A 26,729-nucleotide genomic window follows, 5' to 3' on the forward strand; every position below is an offset into this window, starting at 1 on the left:
TTCTGCGGCTCCGTGAATTGGGAAACACCTCTATCCTGATCCAAGGATGCTCCAACCCTACAATCGTGTGAGCTGTTTCCTTGATATAAATCTCTCTATACATATTTATATGTTTTACTTGCTTTGTTTCACTAGAGAACCCAGCCTAAGACAGTCACCATGAGTCAAAGAGGACTCTGTGGCAACTAATAACATTATCAGATACTAGCACATGGTAGGCACTCAAGGAATGCTTGTCAAGTGAATAATTCAGAACCAGGCTCTCTGGCAAGACTTAGCAACCTTGCCAGGAGGTCTCCAGCCCAGGAATGTCATTTATCAGTTGCCCCCGCCACTGCTAGTGACCTGTCTCCAACATCCACCACCAAGCTCCACTCTGCTTATGTGACTGCCTACAGTCTCCATGCCTTGCCCCAAGGATGTTCAACCATGCTGCTTTCGTTTTCAGGGACTTAATTTACCTCCACCGTCAGAATTCCATGATTTTCCTGAAAACATTTAATAATTCCTTAAATTTCTTCACGGCCATTAAAAATAAAAATGGAGAACAAAACTTAACTATCATGGAATATATTAAGTAAACTATGCAGGTCATACAGCAGAATGTATCGTGTGTTTTGTAAATGCGTGTGTGTGCCTGTATTCGTACCTAACGAATACGGAATGTAGGCCGGAGACTAAAGTGTTAACAGTGGAATCTTGATGACTTTTGCCTTCTTTTTCAAGGCTTTCTATACCATGAAATCTTTTACCATGAAAAGTTTTGCCACTGAGATCAGACCAAAAAATAATAACAATAAAAACAAAATGAAACAAACAAAAAACAACCTGAGATTGTTTTACACATAATCGTAAAACAAACGTTGGGACCAAAAGGAATCCTTCACCTGGCAGACAGTTAACACATTCAGTTGCTAAACGAAAGGTTGGAGGTTTGAGTCCACCCAAAAACACCTCAGAAGAAAGGCCCAGCAATCCCTTCTGAAAAGTCAGCTACTGCAAACCCTTTGAGGCACATTTCTACTCTGATACACATGGGGTCGCCATGAAGTCAGAATCGACCTGATGACAACTGGTTTTTAAGTTGGCAGAACTATCAGATTAAAGAGAAGAACTGTATTTGGTTTTGAGCGCTATTTCATCGCCCCACCCCACACTCCGCCACCCATCCTCCACCCCCAGCACTTTCTGGGACACCCTGCATGGAGGGACTTAAATGAGTATTTGTTAAAAAAAAAAAAAAAACAGAAGCTTTCTCGTATATTCAAATGTCATTGAAGCACCTTCATTGGTAGACCCAGCCCTGACCTGAACCTCTGCGCTAGGCATTCTCATTTAAAAGTGGTCTCTGACTCACAAGAGACAAAGAACTAGAAAAGGCCTGGGCCAGGTTTGCCTCTTTACTCCTCTTCGGATGCACAATTCCAGACCAAAATTGAAAAAAAATGGTTGACCTCATCCAACTAATGGAGAATGAAGTGTTCATGGCCTTTGTCTCCTTTACAACAAACATTCTTTCAAAACTGATGTTTGTGAGTACTGCAACTGCACTCTATAGATCAGCAAGAAAGGTTTTTGTCAACCCAGAAGACTGTGCACAGTACGGCAGAGGCAAAAATGCCAAACGGTATCTTTGGACACACGGCGTGGTGGAACATATACAAAGACCCACCTGAATGACCTTGAAAATATCATGCCATTTCTTGGCATTGGCCTTCTGTATTCCTTGAGTGATCCAGATGTCTCAACAGCCCTCCAGCACTTCAGACTCTTTGCTGGAGCACAGATATCCACACAACTGCATATTTGACACCCCTTCCCAAGCCCTAGTGGTACAGTGGTTAAGAGCTACAGCTGCTAACTAAAAGGTCAGTGGCTCTAATCCACTAGCTGCTCCAATCCACTAGCTGCTCCATGGAAACCCTATGGGGCAGTTCTACTCTGTCCTAGATGGTTGCTATGAGTCGGAATCGACTCCACCGCAAAGGGTTTGGTTTTGGTTTCCCCAGCCAAATTGAGTTTTGGCTTTTTTTTTTTTTGGTTGGATATGGAGTTACATTTTCAATGGCTTATAGTTTGCTGAAGAATAGATGGTACCTGTAAGAAGAATCATAAAACTCAACATTCAGCTGGTTTTTCTTAAGAATTCTGTACTTCCAGTTTATAGTGAGTACTTTTTTAGGTTTTAGAGGGTGGCAAGACTTAAGAATTGAGCAAAACCCATTTTGAATATTAGCATCAACAATGTCCTTCATTCTTGTTTTATCTTTGCACTCGAAATTTAACATAATGATTCTTAAATCTTTTGCCTTATTTTTAAAGTACTCTTTTATAGATTTCGATTACAATTTGTAACTTTCACTCAACATTTTCTATTTTTAATCCATAAAAAGAATGATTACATGTATGCTAAACTTGTTTTTATATTGTTGAAATGAGCATATGAAATAAAGAATTTAAATGATTTAAAAAAAACTGTGAGGAAACACCTTTAAATCATATTCATTTTTGCTTTGAAGGTATTTTTTTTATCCTGGCTCTGAAGATGAAAAATCCTGTCTCACCCAATCAAGGACACATTGCTGCAGCCCCACAATTATTATACATTTAGGTCTGTTTTTCCTTCCTGCTACCTACTGTTACATGAAGTAAAAAGGAAGTGAAGCTAGTACTTACATGACTGGTTTCTCCCCTCACAGAGAGTACCCTGACAACACCGAGAACAACTGTCAGATGTTTTTTAAAAAAGAGGAAAGCGTACCTAATCCCCGCAGAACTACCTACTAATAAAGATTTCTGAGGAGATGAGATTCTTATCAGTTCTCTGCAAAAAAATCCTCATTACCAAGAAGTTGTAGAGAACTGAAAGAGCTGCAAATCCAGGACATGCATCCATTTGGCTTTTATGCGCATCCCTCTTTGAACCTCTCAAAAGAATTTTTCTTGGAATTCAAGTCAATTACCTTGAAAATATGATTATTTTATCTATACTAGCCCCGTGTCTGCCCTGAATTATTAACGCCTTCTTAGCATTCTATTCCCAGGAAAATGAATGGCAGAGGAGGGGTTTGGCATGAGCTCAGAACATCCGGGGCATTGGGCTAGGATGGCTAATTTTCAGAATGCGCTTTCCAGGCACCATTCCACTATGCGTTAGGTGTCTACAGATTCCACTGCACCTGGCTCAGGTAAGGTCTGTGTAATGTACGCCTGCCCCTGTAATCTAAACTTAATCTTTCTTTAAATGTCATCCGGAGTCCCTAGGTAGTACAAATGGTTAACGTGCTTGGCTGCTAACCAAAAGGTTGGGGAGATTCGAGTCCACCCAGAGGTGCCTCAGAAGAAAAGTAACCTACTTCTGAAAAACCAGCCTTTGAAAACCCAATGGAGCACATTTCTACCTTGACACATATGGGGGCGGGCGGGGGCGGGGGCGATGAGTCAGAAATCAACTCAACAGCTACTGGTAAATAAGTAACCTTACTGAGGTCCATCACAGTATTACAGTAGAATTTGTTAAGGCTGAAAATTGGACAAACCATACATGTTCCTCTCTTAATTCTGGAAGAGCCCTGATCGATACGCACCACACCTGCACTCAGTCCCTTCTAAGGTTGATGAACTTTAGGATGGGCAGAGCAGTCAAGTCTATATGTCTGTTGATTATCGCCAGAGCTGTCAGTTCATAGTGGGGGCAGAGTTTACATAGCGCATGACCGAAGAGGAAGAAGGGCAATTTCCAAGTGAATACTTAGGAACTCTGGTTTCTTAACTTCAGAATCATGTTTACCACACACAAAAAATGATGACAATGATGATGAGAAAGAATTTAGGCCCCATGAGGAAAAAAAAAATACCTGCCCACTCCTTCCAATATGATTAGACATGCACTGAGTTAATAATTTGGTAGATGAGGAATTCATCCTTTGGAGGACCACAGACTCCTTAAGAAGCAGGTGAAGCAGGAACACAAGATTCACACCAGATGTTCACCTCGTGTTCTCTGGAGTTCACTGATTCCTGCAAGGCCACCTGTGCCCACCATTTCTTTTCAACAGTGTTCAGTAAGTCCACCCAACCATCTGGACAACCATGAGGGCAATACAGACAGTGGAGGCGGGGCATGCAGGTGAGGTCACACACACTTTGTTCCTGTGCTGGTATACTGCATAATGGAAAGAGCAAGGGGTCTGGACCAAGTTGGTGTGAATTCGAGCACCACAGAACAACTAGGATTGCTTTAAGGATCGAGTGAAGAAAGCTCTCTAGGTGCTCCCCAGCTAGTAAACACAGAGACAAGTTTTATAAACAAATACTAGGTATTTCTGATTACACAGCAGTCTAGGTGTTTCCATCCTAGAGGTCAGATGTGTGGTATGAATCTTCTCAGATTACGATTAGAATCGCTTTATAAGAAAGCGATCTGGGTATTTAAGTTGTTAAGACCCCTTGGATAAAATTCAAGAAAAACTTGACTTACATCAAATTCCATTCCAAAGTAAATAGAAGAAATTAGTCTTTTTTATGAAAATAGAATATTTAACATTAACTTCCTTTTTAAGAGAAAGCCAACATCATCTTTCCGGAAAAGACGAGACGTTTATAAAGTAGCTAAGATATACATCATTAAACTACATTATGGCCATTTACACCACAAGCTACACGCACACACACACACTGTGTGTGTGTATGCCAGAGAAAATTATCATATAATCTTCATTTTTTTTTCTTGTTTCCTGGACTCTAAGTGACAATAATTAATTTTTATCTACCATCTAAAACCTACTGCAAGTTTATGTCTTTCACGGACTAACAAGCACTTCAAAACAGAACATGTAATCTGGTAGGGCAGGTTGGGGCGGCGGTGACTTGCTCAATGAGATTTAATTAAATTATTATTTTCCCATAGTCCTTTAGAAAATACAAACATCTTCAATCTTAAAAAGATATTCTTTCTCCATCTTATACCTAAAAAATTGAGAGCTACGAGATCAGCACTAGTGAGTACAGCATTTTGCAAGGTAAACGCCACTATTTCATATTCCAAAGTCAATTCATAGTTGCGACTTAAGAGATGCAAAAGGCCTGTCAAGACTATTTATTTCCTCCAAGAATTCTCTGCAGGCAAACCGTCCATTCAGCAGCTCTGCAGGCTACTGTTTCGCCATGCGACAGGCCCACTCATTCATAAACAAATCATTAACATTCTTGACATAAATCCATAGTGGACCATTAATCTCAGCTATGATAATGTTTTAGTCCAATTGCTCTGCCCATCATGAATGCCAGTGTTGTCTCACAGAACTCACCCCTGACAAATAAGAGACAAATTATGCCCCGTGAGAAAACTTGGAGAATGAAGGGCTTACACACCAATTACGTTTCATTATCAGGCTGATGCCGAAATAGATCCTGTGTGCTATGGATGAAATGTGGATTTCTCTCACTCGGGCCAAAAAATACAAGCATATACAAAACCATGTGCCAAAGCAATTTTTTGTTGCTTAGATTCATCTGGAAGTCAAACTCTGGGGACATTCCTCATAAAAGCAAATTAAGAACGATTGCTTAAGGGTAAACAAAAACCTGTAGAGTTACAAAAATATACAGAAGACCTTAGCAACGGTAACAGCTAATGATTAATATCATTTTTTGCATTTCATTGTTCATGATATCCTGCCTAAGAGTTAACTGAAAGAGATATGAGTAACAACAACAACAAAAAAGAATTGGGGCATAAGAAACTTATTTAAATTAAAGAGACTCTCTATGACCTGACAAGTCCCTTGAATTCAGCTTATAAATTCTCCCAAAAGAACTTCAATAATAAACCTCTTCGTCACCAAAAAGCATTGGATAAGTACAAAGAAATCTGTCTTGGAAGAAATACAGCCAGAATGCTCCTTAGAAGCAAAGATGGCAAGACTACATCTCACATACTTGGGACATGGTATCAGGAAGGATCTGTCCCTGAAGAAGGACGTCTCATGATTGGTAAAGTAGAGGGTCAGTGAAGAAGACAAAGACCCTCAACAAGATGGACTGACACAGTGGCCGCAACAATGGGCTCAAGCATAACAATGATTGTGAGGGTGGTGCAGGACTGGGCAATGTTTCACTCTGTTGCACATAGGGTCACTATGAGTCGGAATCGACTCAATGGCACCTAACAAGAAGTACCCATACATATAAAGTGTTCTGGCTGCTAAACGAAAGGTCAACAGTTTGAACCCACCAGCAGCTCCATGGGAGAAAAGACCTGGTGATCTTCTCCCCTAAAGATTTAAAAAAAAAAAACAGCCTAGGAAACCCTATGGGGCACAGCTACTCTGTCACATGAAGTTGCTATGAGTCAGAAACAACCCGACAGCATACAACAACAACAATATTGCTAATATGATTATTAATTTAAATCAATGAACATAAAATGTAAAGCTATAATTTAAATGGCTGTTAATATAGGGCAAAATTTAAAGAAATCTAGAAACCTAGAGGAATACATGGATAGCACTGGTATAGGGGAAGGCCCCCAATGATGACCAGGATTTGTATTCTATCTACTTTTCCATTAAATAAGATTTTGGGGTCATAAACAGGTACTGAACTTCTCTCAGGCTCAGTATCCTGAACTGGCAAATGGGAATGGAAAATACCTACCTTGCGGTGTTAGCACGTTTCTGGATGGTGCAAACAAGTTAATATGCTCAGCTAATAATCAAAAGGTTGGCTGTTTAAGTCCCCCCAGAGGCGCCTTGGAAGAAAGGCCTGGCAATCTACTTCTGATACACACAGGGTCACCATGAGTTGGAGTTGACTTGGCGGCAACGGGACTGGCTTGGAATTTTTGATTTGGTGTTAGCACAGGATAAACTAAGTGCTTTAGCGCAATAGGTCCTCAAGGATATTTATTTCTTGCTGCCTTTGATTATTATTCATCATTACCCAGTCTATCCCTGGCTCTAGTAGAATGAGCTCAGTCTGGAGGAAAAGACCCAAATGGGTTTAGATCCTTGCTCTGCTACTAATTATCTATTCATCCTTAGGCAAATCGCTTAGCCCAGTGGTTCTCAGATACGGGTTGCCAGCCCTGTAGCAAATTGCCTAATCGCTTGATAAAAATACAGATTCCCCTGCCTTCCACCTAGAAATTCCTATACAAGAGATCTGAGATGGAATCTTGACATCCGTATTTTTAAATATTTCCCCAGTGATTCCAATCTGCAGGGAGGATGGGGAACCATCGCCTTCACCTTTACAGCTGCAGGTACCTCACACACGATGATGCCAGGTGATGCCGGACCACCTCCTCCCAGAGACAAATTACCCAATCAACAAGGTACGCACAGGCTTAATTGTGATTACTTACTAATCCAAAGTGCACAATTTCACCTGTTTTTCACCACATCCCGTACCTTGCTTACTGTAAACTTGTGCATAAATACGCCCACTGGTTAATCCACCCCTGCCTCCACCACTGGGGCTACGACAACAGGGTTCACTTAGCAAATGGCAAACTGCAAGAGGTAAGACTGTTCCGCCATTATTACCATCAATTAGCTCACAATGATTCTGCTTAGCTGGAGGCATCACTTTCCCTGAATTTATCCTCCATTCCCCAACTCTAGCCATCTCTGGATCAAAAGCCATGTAAAGCTTTGCTTCAATTTCTGATTTTTTTCTTTTCCTAATCACCACCACAAACAATCCATTGACCTGGGGTCTCAAGGGAGATGGCATCAGTGAGTCTTCCTACTTAGGCACTGGAGTGCAAACTGTTAAGCACTCAGCTGCTAACGAAAGGGTTGGCGGTCTCACCCCACCCAGCTACTACACAGGAGAAAGCCCTGGAGATTTGCTTCTGTAAAGACTACAGCCTAGAAAACCCTATGGGGCGGTTCTACTCTACCACATGGGGTTGCTATGAGTTGGAATCAACTCCAGAGCAGGCAACAACAATGACAACCTACGTATTCAGTGACTGAGCCCCTGCCAGGCTATCTCCTGAGTGACTGGACAGTGAGGACTCAGTCACTGTCCAGTCACTCAGTGCATCTCCAGGGCAGCAGCCTCATAAATCACTATGAACATGCTGCTCAATCAGAGGGGAAGGATGTTCCCATCAGATCCCCACTATGTCTTGCATCTTTTACCATTTCCCATCTGGCTTGCCTTGGACGTATAATTGATTCCAATAACAATGGTCACAAAAAGAAACATATGTTCCTACATTCTCATTTTAGAGGATTAGAATAGAATAAAAACTAATTGCCATCAAGTCGACTACTACTCATGGTTTTTCAGAAGTAGAGGGCCAGACCTTTCTTCTGAGGTGTCTCTGGGTGGGCTCAAACCAGCAACCTTTCCACTAACTGCCTAGTGCTCAACATTTGTACCACCTCAGGGACTCCAGGGCTTATAAAACATATTTATGCAGAATGCAGCCAAGTTTTTATGCAGAGACCCAGGTGAGTTTTTCAAAAGATTATTATGCATTCTCTTCACTGTTTCTTTCATTTTTCTCCTTCCCTCCTTCCCTTCCCTTCCTTCCTTCTTTCTTTCTTACAGCATATGCAATTATACAAACTCACTGAAACCTTTCCAAACCAACCGAATACTTTTTTTGGACTTGTCTGTCAAAGTGGGTCCTATGACTCCTATGTTATAATGAGAGAGGAAGGGAGGGGAGGAGGGAGAGAGAGAGAATTAGACAGACACAGACCTGAGCTATAAATCAATTCTCTGGCTTCCAAATCTGGATTTGCCTTTAACAGACTATGGAACCTTGGGCAAATTCCTCCATCTCTCTCTGGGCTCCATCTCCTTGAGTGTAAAACAAAGAAGCTGCTCTAAATGAGAAGTCACAAAGGAATGCTTCCTGGAGTCACACAGGCAGTAAGAATTAGAGATGCAGGCCGGGGGTAAGGTGACAAATGGCAACGGAGACCTGGCCTTCGTGGTTGGAGTCATGGGGAGTGTCCAAGACAGTGGCAGACAAAGAACACGTGCCACTCTAAAGGTAGGGCTGCTGCTCAACTCTAGTCAAGAGTGGCAAGCAAGAAAATGGGATTAAACCTGCAAGACAGTCCAATTTTTGAAAAGAAGGCAGAAGTCCAGATATTTATGTGAAATCTCCTGATCGTTTGGTGTTAGCTGCAATTTAAAATATCTCCAAACACGTATCAGTCAAAGGAAATAAGCCAGGAAGGCAAATGCAGCTTGCTATCCAATGGCTTGTCAACCCTCATCTAGATGGTTTCCATGTCAGGGATGCTGACCACCACCAGACTCTGGGTCTCCTCCTTCCTAGCCAGTAGGCTATACCACACTCCTCCTTCAACAGTAATGTACCGTTTTCCTCAGTCATTAGGAATGACTGTGATCTACCCAACAGAAAGTGAGCAGAAAGGATGCATGTGCCTCTTGTGAGAGAAGACTTAAATAAAAAAAGCATCCATGCTTCCTCACGCTCTCTCTCCCCTTGAGCTTCCTGAATGCAAACAACGAGACCACAAAAACTAAAAAACCAAACCTGTGGCTATCGAGTTGATTCTGGCTCATGGTGACCCCAAGCGTTTCGGAGTAGAACTGCTCTACAGGGTTTTCTTGGCTGCAATCTTTACCCAATCAGCACACAGCGTAGCTTAAAAGTCAATGCAAATGTTTGCAGTGAAAACACAACAATGAAGAAGTGGGGTCCCTGAATCACCACATGAAAGAGACTCACCAAGTGTCCAAGAACATGGCCTTGGACTTCAGTTTGGACAAACAAACTTCGATAGTGTTTTACCAAGCACAATGTCCTTCTCCAGGGACTGGTTCCTCTTGATAACATATCCAAAGTAAGTGAGATAAAGAATCACCATTCGCACTTCTAAGGAGCATACTGGTTGTACTTCCTTCAAGACAGATTTGTTTGTTCTTCTGGTAGTCCATGGTATATTCAACATTCCTCACCAACACCACAATTCAAATGAATCAATTCTTCTTTGGTCTTCTTTTTCATTGTCCAGCTTTTGCATGCATATGAGGCAACTGAAAATACCATGGCTTGGGTCAGGCACATCTTAGTCATTAAAGTGACTTCTTTGATCTTTAAGATTTTAAAGATGTCCTTTGCAGCAGATTTGCCCAGTGCAATACATCCTTTGATTTCTTGACTTCTGCTTCCAGGGGCATTGATTGTTGATCCAATCAATGCCTAATGCCATGTTGGCCATGCTTGATAAAGTAGAGGGTTATCAAAAAAAGAGGAAGGGCCTCAATGAGATGGATTGGCACAGTGGCTACAACAATGGACTCAAACATACCTATCACTGTGGAGATGGTGCTGGATCAGGCAACATTTTGTTCTGTTATACATGGCGCTGCTATGAGTTGGAGCCAACTCAACGGCACCTAACAACAACAATATAGTATTTTACCCATTTTATATTTTAGGGCCTATTAGGTACTGCAACTTAGCCTCAAAAATTTAATGTAACCTCAAATTATAACATATGAGTTATATATACTATACATACAAAACGTAGTATTTATCCAGCCTCAAAAATCTCTCATCCTAGGGAGAAAAGTAAGGTTTCAACCAAAAAACCAAAAACCAAACCTGTTGCTGTTGAGTCGATTCCGACTCATAGCGACCCTATAGGACAGAGTAGAACTGCCCCATAGAGCTTCCAAGGAGTGCCTAATGCATTTGAACTGCTGACCTTTTGGTTAGCAGCTGTAGCACTTAACCACTACGCCACTAGAGTTTCCAGTAATCTTTCATCATCCTGAAAATGTCCTTGATTTAAACATGAGTGGAATGTTACTCATTTTTCTCTCCTACACAGGTTCATCTTTAATTCTGATAACAATAACTCCTGCATGCCTATTCAGACCAGCTTAGTTATTATTTGTAAATTGCTGAAGGGAAGAAATTATGATTTCCCAGAGCATTTCCCACAGGTACTTAAAATGAAATTGATAACAGGCCACCATGACGTTTCTATCAAGGAAAGGTTACCACAGGGGAAACGCTACAAACATTTTGAAAAATCCTCCCACATAATCTTTGGTTTTGTTTTTTTTTCAAACTACAAAATAGCCCTAAAGAATAAGGTGATTAATTTTCATAAAGCCTCCTTCCCTAAATCTTTACCTATTGCCCTTTTTCCCACTTGAGGTAATCCTCGAGAAGGTTTGGTATCGGAAGAGAGAATGTTGCTGTTGTGTGCCTTCAAGTTGATTCTAACTCATGGCAACCCTGTAGGACAGAGTAGAACTGCCCCATAGAGTTTCCTAGGCTGTAATCTTTACAAGAGCAGATCACCAGGTCTTTTCTCCTGCAAAGTAGCTGGTGGGTTCAAACCACAGACTTTCGGTTAGCAGCCAAGGGCTTAACCATTGTGCCACCAGGGCTCCTTAGAAGACGGAATAACTGAGCTTAAAAAGAAATGATTAAAATATGGAAAGGCATGGAGTAGAGGTTGAAATTCTGAACTGGAAGGAAGGGTATGGCACAAAAACTCAGAAAGAAAGAAGTCAGAAGACTAAATTTCCAGGCACTCTTTTCAACACCTTTTGCTACACAAGTAAAAATCCAAAGAATGTAGCTTTTCCTCTTAGAACTTCATTTCTGTATGGGCAGATATTCTGTTGGAAACGTTATAAAAGAGACTGAATGCTATGTGCCAATATGGCGCTATGCACCAGTAGGGAACCTTGGAGGCTCAGGAGCTAAGATCTGCCTCTCCAGACGGGCTCTTGTAATCTGCCAACAGCAGCAACCCCTCCAGGCAGGACACCTGAATGCTTGTCGAAAACAGTTAAGTAGGGTTAAGCATTTTTTCCATTTACTTTCAGCCAATAGAATTTAATTAAGCATACTTTAATTAAAATTTCATCAAGCATCCCATGGCTGCTGATAGCCGCTGCTGCAAATAGCATTAACTAGTATTTTCTAAAACCCCTTTCCAAATAAAGCTGCCTTGTGAGGAAGCCACATTTATCATGGCCATGTTGTATTCGCTCTTCAGAGGTGGGAGAAGGAGACTGGGTGGCAGCAAAAGTGATGATATAAAATGAGATTACACAAAGGAATGCACAAATATGGGGGGGCTGGTCTGGGGAAAATAAGTTATCCATAAATCAGAAACAAGAGCAAAGGAGAATTTGCTCAACTAAAACTACAATACCACCTCATTTACGCAAGTTGCTGAGAAAACGAGGCATTGTATATAATCTAATGTCTTTATTCCTTCGGTCTTTTGTTCATATGTTCACTCAGTACCTGTATTGACAGCCAACTGTTTTGGGTACAAGGCCGTGAGTAGCACAAATAGTTTGCATCAAACTACTAACCTTTTTGGCAGTTTGAACCCACCCAGCAGTGGCCCATAAGAAAAGCCTGGTGAAGTGCTTCCATAAAGATTACAGCCAGGAAAACCCTATGGAGCAGTTCTACTCTGTAACACATGGGGTCGCCATGAGTCAGAATCCACTGGCCGGCAACAGGTTTGGTAGGAGAACAATCTGGAGGACAGTGAGAATGTTTGCACATCTTAGAGAATACAATCAGCATCGCTGAGTTGCCCATGTAGAAATTGTCAAAATGGTATATGACTGTGAATATTTTCACAAAAATAAAAAATTTAAAAAAAGAAGGTCTCAGACTGACTTAATGTGTAACAATGTCAAAACAAACCAAACCCTTTGCCATCAAGTAGATTCCAACTCATGGCAACCCTGTAAGAACTGAGTAGAACAGCCTCATTGAGTTTCCAAGGCTGTACATCCTTAGGGAAACAGACCACTGCATCTTTTTCCTGTGATAACAACCTCAGACCTACTCAATTTGCTTTTTAAGTTAGGCCTTTATTAGGATTTCTTTTTCTTGGAATTTCTATTTTCTGTGAAAAAAAATTCAAAAATTTAAAAACCTGAGTGAGTGCTCTATTTGGTTTCTTTCTTATTACAGCAGGGTGATTCCTGAGTCATGTTTAAAATAGATTTGCCCTCAGCGCCCTTGAGTCAGGTGTTTAAAAATTTCTTCCCAAGAAATTTATAATTCCCTTCAAAAGACAACTTTCTGAAGTTAACCTAGAGATGAAGTAATGATCCATCACTGGGAGATATTTTATAGCTTTCACATGTTGTGTGATTTCTTTGATTTCCCTCTTCTGTCAACGGAAGCATGGCCCAGGCTCCCACATGACAGACAAAGGAAACTCCGAGGAGAAAGTCCCTAAGAAATGAAGACAAGTCTTAAGTAGCTCTCTCCGTTCTACTTAGATTTGGAAAAGGGGATAAATTTGGAGTAGTGCCCTTTCTGAGGTCCTATTTCAGACTGTTATTTCCATGCCAAGACGATAGCCCCATAGAAAATGCCAACAGGAATAGGCCACAAAGATAATGCAGGAAGGTTTCTTTTTCAAGGGTTGGATGGCGTGGTCATTCTTGCCATATGAAGGTTTATCATGTAAGGTGGGAACACATATACTCAGCCATTACATTTCACATAAATCCTGCCAGAATACTATTTTTATCATTACAATTATCCCCATTTTACATATGGGAAAACTAAGGCTTAGTTTCTTACCCCAAAGCATACCAAGGTAAGTGGAACAGACAAAATCAGAATGCAGGATTCCTAACCCCCAGATCCACAGTCACTCCATTCTCCCATAGTTCCCAACAGTCAACCATCAGTTAAGTTCTTCTTTCACCACCACCCCGTCCCCAGAATACTGGTTCACTTTCCAAACTCTCAAAGCTAGTCTTTGTAAGCAACAGCACAAATTAATGATGCCAAGGGAGAAGATTAAGGGTATACTCTGTGGTTCATGAAATAAAGCAAAATCAACCAAGGAGATGAGACCAAACAAAAAAAAAAACAGTTGCCCTCGGGTCAACTCTGACTCATAGCAACACATGTGTGTCGAGCAGAACTGCCCCATAGGGTTTTCTGGACTACAATCTTTATAACAGCAGCAGAGCCACTGACTGAGTTCGAGTCACCAAACTTTTGGTTCGCGGCTGAAAGCGTAACCATTGTGCCACCCAGAAATTTATAATTCCCTTCAAAAGACAACTTTCTGAAGTTAACCTACAGATGAAGTAATGATCCATCACTGGGAGATATTTTATAGGATATTTTATATTTTAAATTTTAAAATATATTTTATATTTTAAAATATATATAAAATTAGATATTTTATATTTTATTGAAAGGGTTCCTTTCAATGTATATGATCACCTTTAATCCCAATGACACCTTTAAACTTCATTTACTGAGAAAACTGAGGCACAGAAGAGTTGGGTGACTTGTCCAGAACTAGCAAGTGGCAAAGTTCACAGCCAGAACACCCACAAGCTCAGCTGACGTTAGAATCCTGCCTCCGCTAAGGTTTCCCGGCGCACAACTCATCAGGCTCCACTCAGTGGAATAGGCAGCTATTGGGGCTCTCAGCCTGGCATGGAAGGCAATGTGTATTCAGCATTAATGCTGCTTGTTGTTGTTACTGTTGTTAGGTACCATCAACTCATAGTGACCCCATGTAACATAGGATTTTCTAGGCTGTAATCTTTATGGGAGCAGATTGCCAGGTCTTTCTCCCTCTGAGCAGCTTGGTGCATTGCACCACCAGGAATTCATCATATAAACTTAGGACCATGGAAGTGCTTGGAAACCAAGAAGTCTGGTGCTTTTCCAGCTATTAAATAACAGAATCTCTTTTTTCATTATATCTTGTGCTGAGTCTCAATATACAAAGTGAATAACAACAGTCATCATTTTTATGCATCTATTTCATACATTTAAATTTATAGCATTTCCTTGTCTTAAAAGCCAATCAGCGAGTGCAAGGTAGCTGCTTGAGAAAGAACAAAAGCCAACAGCCCCGTGGTACTGACTTGGCACAATCCTGCCACTATTCTGAGTGTGGCACACATTGACTCAATGTATCGTCACAAAAACCCTGCACTTATTTTACGGATAAATAAACTGAGGAACAAGGAGGAATGTCACAGGTACTCAGTACCTGGCCAGGATGTAAACTCAGGAAGACTGGCTCCAGGAGGAATGCTTGTCATCCCCAGCTTAAACAGTTCCTCTATCATGAACCTCCTCTATGATGAATCATCATATCAATGACCCCCCTATATGATGAACTCTGTATATGAATGTACCTTTTCTATGATGAACCCCTTCTATGAATGAACTCCCTCTACGAACAAATTCCCTCACTTTGAAATCAGGGCTGTGGTTAACACTTGGAGGCTGAGAGAAGCCCCAGCAGCCAGCCAAGTGAATAGACGCAGATTTATCTTGCTTTGTTTTAACAGCTTGCCTGACACGTTGGGGCATTCTGTAATCAATCTAATTCGGAAGCTTAAAAGAGGCGTAGTAGGAAACTTCCCTCAAGGTTAATAGACCGACACAAATATATGTTAAATACACAACTGCCCACATTCTTCACAAGAAATACAAGAGGCAGACAAAATGCCGCCACGACTTACAGTAAAAACTACATCATTATAGTTAGATCACATATTGTAAATATTACAATCCTAATTATTAGATTACAGCACATGTCTTTATTTTCACAAAATAAGCTGACCATGAGTAGAACATGGACCAAGCAGGTGCCTGGGCCTTGCCTAGTATTCAATTGTGTGCTCAAACTTGTCACAGCAGTGTGTTCTCATGAATAGATAAATGCATGGAGAGGTGCTGGCTTGAGTTAAAAAACGAAAACTGTAAAGCTAACTTCTAATTAGGGGTACACTTTATAATAATTTTCAAATATGTGCACAGATATGACAGGAGAAATGTCATTATGAAATCAGAAAATAAGACTTCAAACAGGTAAACTTACGGCAATGGTGGTCTCCAATTTATGGACTGATGGTCTCCAGCTGGAGTCCCTAAGTGGTACGAACAGTTAAGTGCTTGGCTACTAAATGAAAGGTTGGGGGTTTCAGCCTACCCAGAGATGCCTCGGAAGAAAGGTCTGGTGGTCTGCTTCCAAAAGGTCACAGCCATGAAAACCCTATAGAGCACAGTTCTAATCTACCACACACAGCATCACCATAAGTGGAAGTCAACTTGAAGGCAACGGGTAGCGGTGGTAGTCTCCAATCTGTTAAAACGGTGTCTGTTTTACCCAGATGACCTTTTGCCCTGTCTTCTTAGACGTGTTTCTAATTAGAGAAAGTACACTTTAAAAATATCATTCAAGGAGGGGGGATGGGAGGATAGAGAGAGAGGGAAGCCGGCAAAATTGTCACAAAAGGAGAGACTGAAAGGGCTGACTCAAGAGGGGGAGAGCAAGTGGGAGTAGGGAGTGAGATTTATGTAAACTTATATGTGACAGACTGATTGGATTTGTAAACGTTCACTTGAAGCTTAATAAAAGTTAATTAAAAAATATATATATATATATCATTCAAGTCAAAATCACCTGTGGAACCTGAACGGCCTCTGCAGAGCATGGGCTGGGATCAACGAGCACCAGGAAGGGGGCCGGCAGGAAACCCCTTTTCTTGAGGAGGTGGATGCCCCTGTCTCTTTTCAGTCTTGACAGTCAGGCACTTGGCGGTAAGAAGAAAAGGTTTTGGAAGTTGAGGCCTTTAAAACCTGGCCTTTTGGCCCAAATTGCTGGATACCAGGCAGCAGAGGAACAAAACACAAAGACAGCTTTTAAAAATGGCCAACAGCAAATTAATTGCCTGTTACATGGTCCCCCCTCAATGTGCCCAAGGGCCACGACCCTTCTGGGAACACTCACGTTCCCCTGGAGGTTTCTCCACCAAGTTCAGAGCATGATGGTGTCCATCTGCTTCTCAGCCCCTGACACCAGCATCACTGGGCCTTACGTGTCCTTCTGGCGTCAGCTCCAAAATGGTGGGGTGAGAAAGCCACGCAGGAGACTCAAAGGAAGCATACGCCAACCAAGATGGCCGCCGCCTAAATGACCACAGGTCTTAGCGAAAAGACCAGAATACTCTTGGAAATGCTCTGAATTAAAGAGTCAACAGATTAAACAGATTAAGGGTTTAGATTTAAGTATTTTTACAAAATATGTGGGCAACCCTTCCCTTGTCAAATTCTTCAAGAGTAAGTAACTATAATTTTTGCTGACGTCCTAAACCGTTTTTTAACAACTATTTCTTAAATGTTCTTCCCATGGGAGAGAAAAATCAAACCAGAAAGAAAACTAAGAAATAAACCCAGTTACCTGGTATGCCGCTTTTCAAATGAGGCAACAGATAGGCAGAGGGAGAAGTAGCTAACCCAAAGCCACAAATGATATTATTATTGCCATTGTCCCATTAGTTTTCAAAGTCCTCTCCTGAAAAAAGATGTCTCAGAGATCTCATTTACAAAAAAAAAAAAGTAAAAGAAGATTTTTTTTTCAAAGGAATATGCAACTTTTGTATTTGTTTTTTTTCCTTAAAATTTTTATTGAGTTGCCATGGAGTTGATTCTAACTTATGGGGACCCCTGTGTGTCAGAGTAGGACTGTGCTCCATAGGGTTTTCAGTGGCTGATTTTTCAGAAGTAGATCACTAGGCCTTTCTTCTGAGGTGCCTCTGGGTGGAATTGAACTTTCCACCTTCATGCTGGAGGCAAGTGCATTAAGCATGTGCACCACTCAGGGAATCCGAAGTATAATTTATGCAGAGTGAAATGCATATATCTCAAGTGCAAACAGATTCAACATTTCAAGATAGTAGATCAAACCACTCTTTAACAATGGCCCCCACGGTCCATATTCCAGTCTCCTGGAACAGGTGGCCACAAAACATCCCTTACTGTCCCTTTAGCCTCTTTGCTGGAGCGGCCTCCTGGGGAGAGAGCCCATTTTTATCAAGGATCTACAGGGCACTTCCTCAGAGCTCTGGGATGACTCCAGAAGACTCTCTTCCAGACAGCAAAGTATGGAACACTCCATCCAAATGAATGTCTGCACTAGGTAAGCTCCAAATTTAATTTATTTTATGCTAATGAGGTTTCTGGGTCTTTGGAAATATGGAGCTCAGCTGTTTAGGATTTGTTTTGTTGGTTTTGCTTTAATTAATTATAGTGCTTTTCTGGAGAGGAAACAGCAGCAAGAAGAAATACAGTCAGAAGTGATCCACCACAGCCTCTCTCTGGCCCTGGGGCTGAACAGAACAAGGGCTGCTCATCTCACTCAGGGTCAGAGAGGGGCCAGGAGGTGGCTCCACCTGAGGACAGAGAGCCTGCGACAGGAGAGATGAGACCCAGAGTCTCTAAGTGCAGGGCTGATGGGAGTCGTGCAGTAAACATGATTGGTGACTTGTTGAGAAGAACCAGAATGACTCGTCTTATACCAAGACCTCCAAAAACGTCAAATCATACTGGTATACCCAATGTGAAGCTACCAACGGTTATTTCCTAAGCTCCTCACAGTAAATCAGTTAAACCAGCCGCTGTCAATTCCATTCTGACTCAAGGAGACCCCATGAGTGTCAGAGTATAGCGGGGCTCCATAGGGTTTTTCAGAAATAGATCACCAGGCCTTTCTTCTGAGGCACCTCACACCTCAGTTAGCTGCAGAACTCGTTAACCACCTGCACCATCCAGGGACTCCCTCTTCACAGTAAAAGTTCATTACTTCAACTCAACTCATTCAGATTTTGCAATAATTTCCTATCACATTCCTATCATTGCATTCTGAGGTCCTTCTAAACATGGCCCAAGATCTCCCCTTTCATCTTCGTCTTCTCCTGTTCCTCATGCATCCTTCAGTCACTTGAAACTATTCTCTGAACATGCCACACAGTCCTTCATGCCAAGTCTTTGATTGTGCTGTTTCCTCAACCTAGAAAGTTCTTCAAAACCCGGCCTAATTGTCAACCCCATTGTCAATGGCCCTCCAAGCCCTGTGGCAGTTGGCAGTCTCCTCAGGTGTGCACCCCAAAACCCTTGTACTTTTCTATAATAGTCCTTAATTCCTTTAACTGATTATTATGTTCTTCTCCATGAAAGTACTAGTTCTTTCCCAGTGTCCAACAGGGAGTCTGCGACGGTGCCTGGAATACAGAAGGTGCTTGAAAACAAATGATTAAAACATGAATTAATACAAGAATACCTGACATAGACTTGTGTGGATTCGCCCACGAAATTCTTATCACTTGAAATTAACTTGTTCACAATTTTGTTTCCTGGGCCAACAACAAGGAGCCCTGGTGGTATAGTGATTAAGCGCTCAGGTGCTCATCGAAAGGCTGGCAGTTCAAACCCACTAGCTGCTCCATGGGAGAAAGATGAGGCAGTTGGCTTCCGTAAAGATTTATAGCCTTGGAAACCCTGTAGGGCAGTTCTACTCTGTCCTGTAGGGTTGCTATGAGCCAGAATCAACAGAATGACGAATAAGCTATGGGTTTTTTGTTTCGACCAACAACAACCCCAAAAAATAAATAAATAAATAGTGACGATAAACCAAAGCCATACAGCTGCTATGGAGTTGATTCTAACTCATGGCAACTCCATGTATGTAGAGTAGAACTGTGCTCTATAGGGTTTTCAATAGTTGATTTTCTAGAAGTAGATTGCCAGACCTTTTTTCCAAGGTGCCTCTGGGTACATGTGAATCACCAACCTTTCAGTTAGCAGCCAAATGTGTTAACCATTTGCACCACCTACAGGCTCCTATAAAAATAAAAGAAATGTAAAAAAGAAAAAGCATTGAAAATCTTCAGATTCAAACCAGGGCTTCAAACCTGTTCAAACTGGTTCAGTCATGGCTGAAGAAGTAAAACCAGAACAGACCCAAATTTTTTACAATTTGGGTGATCCAGAAGGGGAAAAATTACCATTCAAAGCCCTGGAATTGGAGAATCAGAAGAGGCATGGTGAGCCCTTTCAGGACCCTGACCCATGAGACTGGACTATTGCAGGACTGTGGAGAGTGACATACATTCAAAGCAGGGTAGTTGGCCACCATCTTTGAGCAGGGCACTGCTGTTCCTGACTCTGCTCAAAATCAGAAGGGCAAGAGATTTGGTTGCTATGTAACATGTATGCTGCCCTTGTTTTCTAAGAGGGAGATTAGGTTTCCAGCAGAGCTTTAACCTGTAATTTTTTCCATTCCACTTATCCTTCCAGTTCACCTAAATTTTTTAAAAATCCAGGTCTGTTTCAGTTTTGCTTCCTTGGCCATGAGTGAACCGGGAAGAACCAGTTCTAAGCCCTGATCTGAACCCACCACCTATATTTCATTTCCTTGAATTACCATTCATCCCAAGCCCATATGCTGTCAAGATGCACAAGTTGTAATCACAGCATAACTCTTGCTGCACACACTGTACAAATCAATAATGGTGCCGAGCTGAAGCTTAAGCAGTAAGAGAACAAGGCAGGTTAGAAGTCAAGATTGGGGTCAACAATTACGTGAAGAGCAGAAATGTTACCCAAAGTCAGGTTCGGGTAGACGGGCCCTGGAGGAAAGGTAAGCAAACTAGCTGGATATCCAGGATTTAGGATGGAGTGGATGAACCCAGTCTGGAAGCACATTCTATAGACAGAGGCCAGGGTTAGAGCCTTAGGACCCAGGCGAGAAGGGAGCAGTGGACAGATGGCTGAAGTCCAAAGGCACTGACCAGATTCAGAGGTGGGGGAGAAGGAGCAATGGCGATAAATGGAAGGATGCAGGGACACACATGAATGAAAGAGCCCCAGACAGAAGGGCATCTTCACCGCACAAATATTTTATCTAATTGTCACAAAAGGACTGTACAACAGATGAGGAAAATGAGTCACAGAGATTCAGAAGTTGGCTCTAAGCCCACGTGACTTGGAAGCCAGGACTCCATCCCTCACGCTCTCCAGGGAGCCAAGAGGCAATGCAGTTAAGGAGCCTCGTGCAGGGAACCCATCTCAAACACCCAGGAGGCGGTCACGGTCAGGGCCCAGCCTACAAACAAGGACCTAACTCTGTAAGTATGGTCGGCTTCACTAGATGACGTGGTTTTTTCTAGAACCCAGCATCTATTAGAACTGCCTGCCTTTAAAACTCAGTGTTCTCACTTATCCAGCAACCCTCCACCTCCCGTTAATGCAAATTAATGAAGTGTTGCTATAGGTTTTTACTCCTTTCTGTGCAAAATTAAAACTAAAAAAATAAAACAGTAATTGGAAAACCTAATAAGGAAACTATTTAGTTCAAAACTGCCAATGTTTACACCAGTCTTTTACTTGCTATGGTTTTACTGTGCTACTCTGACTTGATTATTCTAACTGGAAATTTAAAAAAATAAAGCTCAGCTTATTTTTCTGAAAACTTCACCAGATTGCTTCAACTCAAAAATATTTTCAAAACTATTCCCAGACTGTCCCACTAAACTGGCAGCTCAGCATTGACATACTTCACTGTAGTGCTACTGAACTACATCATGTATAGACACCTGGTCCCCTCATCCAGCTTTACTCTCGCATGTGTGTCTAAGCAGAACTGTGCTCCATAGGGTGTCAGTAGCTGATTTTTCAGAAGTAGATTTCCAGGCCTTTTTTCCAAGTTGCCTCTGAGTGGGCTCGAACTTCCACCCTTTTGGTTACCAGTTGAGGACATTAACCTGTGGCTCCACCCAAGGACTTCTTAATTTCTCTTAGAGAAGAGATACCAGTTATACATGTTGAGTAGGGTGGCCAACTTGTCCCAGTTTGCCCAGGACCTTCCTCATTTAGGCACTGCGGTTTCCACATTCTGGAGCCTCCTCAGTCCTAGGCAAACCGGGATGGCCAGTCACCCTTTTTGTCAGCCTCTTAAATCCTTGAGTACTTTCGAATCTTGTATCTACCTCATCTCCTCCCTTTAGCTCTCCAGGCCACAGTTACCTGGCTTCTGCCCCCACTCCACGCTCCACTGTAACCTATACCGCCCGAAGTACAATGACCTAACCGACAGCCTCCTGGGAGACTTCGTGCTTCTGGACCCAAAGTCTGTTAGGCTCCACCAGCACTTCCTCCTTCTTGAGATCCTCTGTGTCTGCACTTACCTCCGGCTGTTTTTTTCTCCATCCATTTCATCAATGACCCTTTCCAGCTCTGCTTTAAACATAAGACCTTCCAAAGATTCCACCGTCAGCCATCTTCTTTTCTCCTGATACGCACTGTCCCTGGGCATCCCTGACACTCTTCCAACTTCAACTATGCCCACAGCCAAAATGTCCAGAGCTCCACCGCCAACCATCCTTCCCTGATGAGGATAAGACTGTCCATGGAACACATGCCTCAATGCCTCATAACAACCTTATTCTCAAGTTCAAAATGGAGCCCAGCATCTTGCCTCTCTTCCCATTCCTGGCACCCCTATCCAAGCTAAGAAAGAGGTAGGCTTTTTCTCCCCTCAATCCCCCACGTTGCCCCATCTCAGCACTTGGCAAATGCTGACGATTCCACCTTCTTAGAAGCACTGGTGACACAACTGTTAAGCACTCAAATGCTAACCAAAAAGTTGGTGGTTCAAATCTACTTAGTGGATCCATGGAAGAAACACCTGTGATCTACTTCCGTAAAGCTTACAGCCAAGAAAACTCTGTAGGTAGTTCTACTCTGTCACATGGGGTCACTATACGTTGGGCTCAAGTCAACAGCACCTAACAACAATGACATCTCTCTCAGGTCACTCCATTCCTCTCCAACCCCAAACAGCCATGACTTGAGCTGAGGCTCCACTGCCTCTCACCTAGACATTAGAAAGGCCTCCTGAACGTCTTTCTCCCACTCTGAAGCTCGAGGAGCTGCCAGAATGCCCCAAACATAAATTGTGACATTTTCAGTGGTTTCCAACTTAGAGGACAAATTTCAAATTCTTTATGATCGCGTGTGAAAACTTTTCCCTGTTGGGCTCTAACTCACCTATTCAACCCAGTCTGGGACAACCACCCTCCCCATACCCAGAACTCCATTTACCCGGAACCACATGCCACATACAAAAACAACGTGCCGTGGGCCATGTGCCATGTGTTCACAGGTCTAAGAAGAGGCACCAACCTCCCCATTTTGACGTATCCCTGGTTTTTATCGTTCTGTGTTTTCTTTTAACGCCAGCCCATGTGCAAACTGTTTTGCAGTTAGAGGCTCAGTGTCAATGTAATTTTTCATTCCTTTACCAATTAACATCATTAACATTTTTATATTCCTGTACAGCCTTCCGAACTAATTTGACAGCTGTGCGGACCCATAATTTACTAAATCATTTCCCTGTGTGAGACCTTTAGGTGGCTTCTAATTTTTTAATATTATAAATATTACTGCAATAAAGATTTTGTTACACGTGGCGTTCATTGTCCTTTTAATAACTGCCTCAAGATAAAGTCCCAGGGGTGGGATTCCTGGGTCAAAGCGTGTGCAAATTTTATGATTCTTTAAAATTGTTCCCAAATTGCTTTCCAAAGATGCTACATGAATTCCACTATGACCACATTAATGGCCTCGTAATATCCCTAGCATTGGTACTAAATACAAAGAATTAAAAAAAAAAAAAACTATTATTTGAAACGTAAAATGCTGCCTCATTATTATTTTAATTTGCAGTTCTCTTCTTATTAATAAGTTTATTTTTTTTAATCTGTTTACTAAGCACATGCTCATGTTTATTCAAATCCTTTGTCCACTTAACACGGTTTTTTTTTAATGCATCTGCTAAAATATGCCTAATAAAATTTGACCCTTTACTTGCCCCCCTCCTTTTTTTTAAATAATATTTTATTATGGTTTCCGTGAAAGTTTACCTGGCAAGTTAGGTTCCCATTTGACAGTTTCTACACAACTTGTTCAGTTGACTACCTGCCACATCCGATGCAAATACCTCCCCGGTCTGTTTTACTTTTTTGTTTTCAGCTACATTATTGTTCACTTCACGGAAATCTAACAGATTTTGTAGAAAAGAAACTGCTGATTGCTTCCTCCCTGGTGTAACCTGTTGTTCTCATAGTTAGGATGGACGTGGTCCCTCGATGCCAGTTCACGGCACCGGATCTAGTCAGGCAACTCGTGGAGGTTCCTATCAGGCTGCACCTCTTGTCCGCCATGGGCTTCGGGCAGGTTTCCGGGCCTCGGTTTTCCCATCTGTGAAGTAGGAAGTAACCTACAGCACACGACTGTGGTGAGCCTTAAGGTGAGGGAACACACTTACAGCTCTTACCCTGCACCTGGCCTCCAGTAAACCTAAGACCCAACAACAGCAGCTGCCTTCCCTACGTTATCTTCTGATGGTCTTACCGCAGATGAAGCGTTTATAGCTAACTCTGTAGCCTACCCGGAATTAATTCTAGTATTCAGTAGTGTCGTTGTTATGTGCGGTCAAGTCCATTTCAACTCATGGCGACCCCACGTGACAGAGCAGAACTGCCCCATAGGGTTTTCTTGTCGTATCTTTACGGAGCAGACAGCCAGGTCTTTCTCAGTCAGAGCCGCTGAGTGGGTTTGAACCACCAACCTTTCAGTTAGCAGCTGCGTGCTTAACCGTTTGCACCACCAGGGCTCCCAGTATTTAGTATATCATATGAATTTTGAATTAACATTACTTTTCAAAATTGCTTAACCATTCTAATTTTTTTTTAATTTTTTAATCGTTGTAAATATATATATATACATTTGCCAATTCGACATTTTTTACGTGGACAATTCAGTGACACCAATTCCATTAATCATGTTGTGCAGCCATCATCAGTATCCATGGCCAGATTTTCCATCACCGTAAACTGTGGCGCAATCAGTTAGCACGTTCGGCTGTTAACTGAAAGGCTGGTGGTTCGAGCCCACCCAGGGAGTGGTTGCTTATGGAAACCCTGGTGGTACAGTGGTTAAGAGCCAGGTTGTTAACCAAAAAGGTCAGCAGTTCAAATCCACAAGACGCTCATTGGAAACCTTATGGGGCAGTTCTACTCTGTCCTACAGGGTCTCTAGGAGTTGGAATAGACTCGACGGCAACGGGTTTTGGTTTGGGTTTATAAACAGATACTCAATGCTTCTTAAACAATGACTCCCTTTTCCCCTCTCTCCTGTCCCTGGTAACCACTAATAAGCTCTGGTTTCTACACATTTGCCCACTCTAGATATCTCAGGTAAGTGGGACCATACAGTAGTTGTCCTTTCTTGACTAACTTACTTCTCTCAGCATGTTTGCAAGGTTCATTCATGTTGTAGCATGTACAACTTCCTCTTGCTTTTGATTCATGCTTTATTTCTCTATTTTTTTAATATTAGGCTCTCACTGTTTGTGGGTTTTCCTACATGGGAAAAATGAGAAATAGTGATACAGAGACCAAAATAGAGATGAATGTTTAAGCAGAATGCCCATATATAACATGGTTTTTATTTTGCTGTTTTCTTTCATTTGGCTTAATTTAATTAAACTGTCCTGTTGCCAGCATTTTCTAATTAGCCTAACAGTATACTTGACTCACCAAGGAGTTTGGAATTAAAAAAAAAAAAATCTATACTCAACTGCCGGTTCTGATATACTGCTATGTGAATTTAAAAAGCCATTTAACCTGAACCTTTGTTTGTTTTTATTTCCCCACTGGTAAAGTGAGGATAAGGATAATGGAATTTACCATTTGTAGCTCCCAACAATATTGTGAGGCTCAAGCAGGGTTCTATCTGTGCAATGTAAGACCTGGGCATTCATTCCTGTGAGTTCTCCACAGACTCCATTTAATGTTTTAATACCCAATAGCCACATTTCAAGAGTTCAACTGCCACATATGCAATACTGGAGATTGCATATTATTGAACATTTTATCACAGGAAGTGCCATTGGAGAGCACTGGGTCAAACTTTGACCATTTAAATTTTACCGATAGATTAGTAGTAAGAATCACAAAAAAATTCATTGATGTGACAGACCTTGTTGGTGGCAGCAGTACCTATCCCCATTCACTTAGTCTTCCTCTGCAAAGGCTGAAAATGCTAAATAGGTTTGGTAGGCACGTGATACAATTTTAACCACTAAGGACATTATCAGGAAAGTGAAAAGACAACCTACGAAGTGGGAGAAAATATTTGCAAACCAAATATATGGTAAGGGTCTAGTAGCCAGAATATAAAAAGAACTCTTACAATTCAACAACAAGAAAACAAACAGCTGATTAGTGGAAAGATCTGTTTATCCACAGAAGTAGTATTTGCTGAACCCCTGGTGGTGCAGTGCTTAAGTGCTATGACTGCTAACCAAAAGGCCAGAAGTTCGAATCCACCAGGAGCTCCTTGGAAACTCTATGGGACAGTTCTGCTCTGTCCTGGAGGGTCACTATGAGTCAGAATCGACTCAACTACAACGGGTTTTGGTTTTACGGGGGTTTTTTTTGACTTAAGCAAAACAGGAATTTTGAAGTCTGTTAAAAATGTAATTCCCCTTGAGGATTACTTGGTCCTTTGCATTACCTAGCATGAGAAATGCAACTTATCCCAAAGAAATGCCAGCATGGTGGAGTGCAGTGGCTTGGAGGCCCATCAAAATAGAATAATGGAGAAGTGGTCAGACAACTTGCCTTTTTTAACCTGGTCCAGATGCCTCCTAAGATGGCACAGGGCCATCACTAAGTTTATGTATTTTGTAAAGACCGTGCCTCATCGTGTGAGATGAGTCACGATTTGTGAGTAAATGAATGAATGACCATCATTAACACCCACCCTTTGCTCTGGAACATGTAATTTCCAACAGAGCCACCTCATCCCCGAATAAGCCAGCAAGAACTGGGAGGCCACCCTGCCTCCT

At 41.9% G+C, this 26,729-nt stretch overlaps 1 protein-coding gene and 1 pseudogene across 1 annotated transcript in view; one reads left to right on the top strand and one right to left on the bottom strand.

Moving 5' to 3' along the window:
* Positions 1-26,729, bottom strand: part of PID1 (phosphotyrosine interaction domain containing 1) — a 261,404-nt gene that overhangs the window by 186,471 nt on the left and 48,204 nt on the right. The gene's annotated exons all lie outside the window — the stretch shown is intronic.
* On the top strand, positions 1,446-2,103 carry LOC126078178 (microsomal glutathione S-transferase 1-like; annotated as a pseudogene).

The sequence above is a fragment of the Elephas maximus genome, chromosome 6 (genome assembly GCF_024166365.1).
Source record: "Elephas maximus indicus isolate mEleMax1 chromosome 6, mEleMax1 primary haplotype, whole genome shotgun sequence".
Classification (NCBI taxonomy): domain Eukaryota; kingdom Metazoa; phylum Chordata; class Mammalia; order Proboscidea; family Elephantidae; genus Elephas; species Elephas maximus.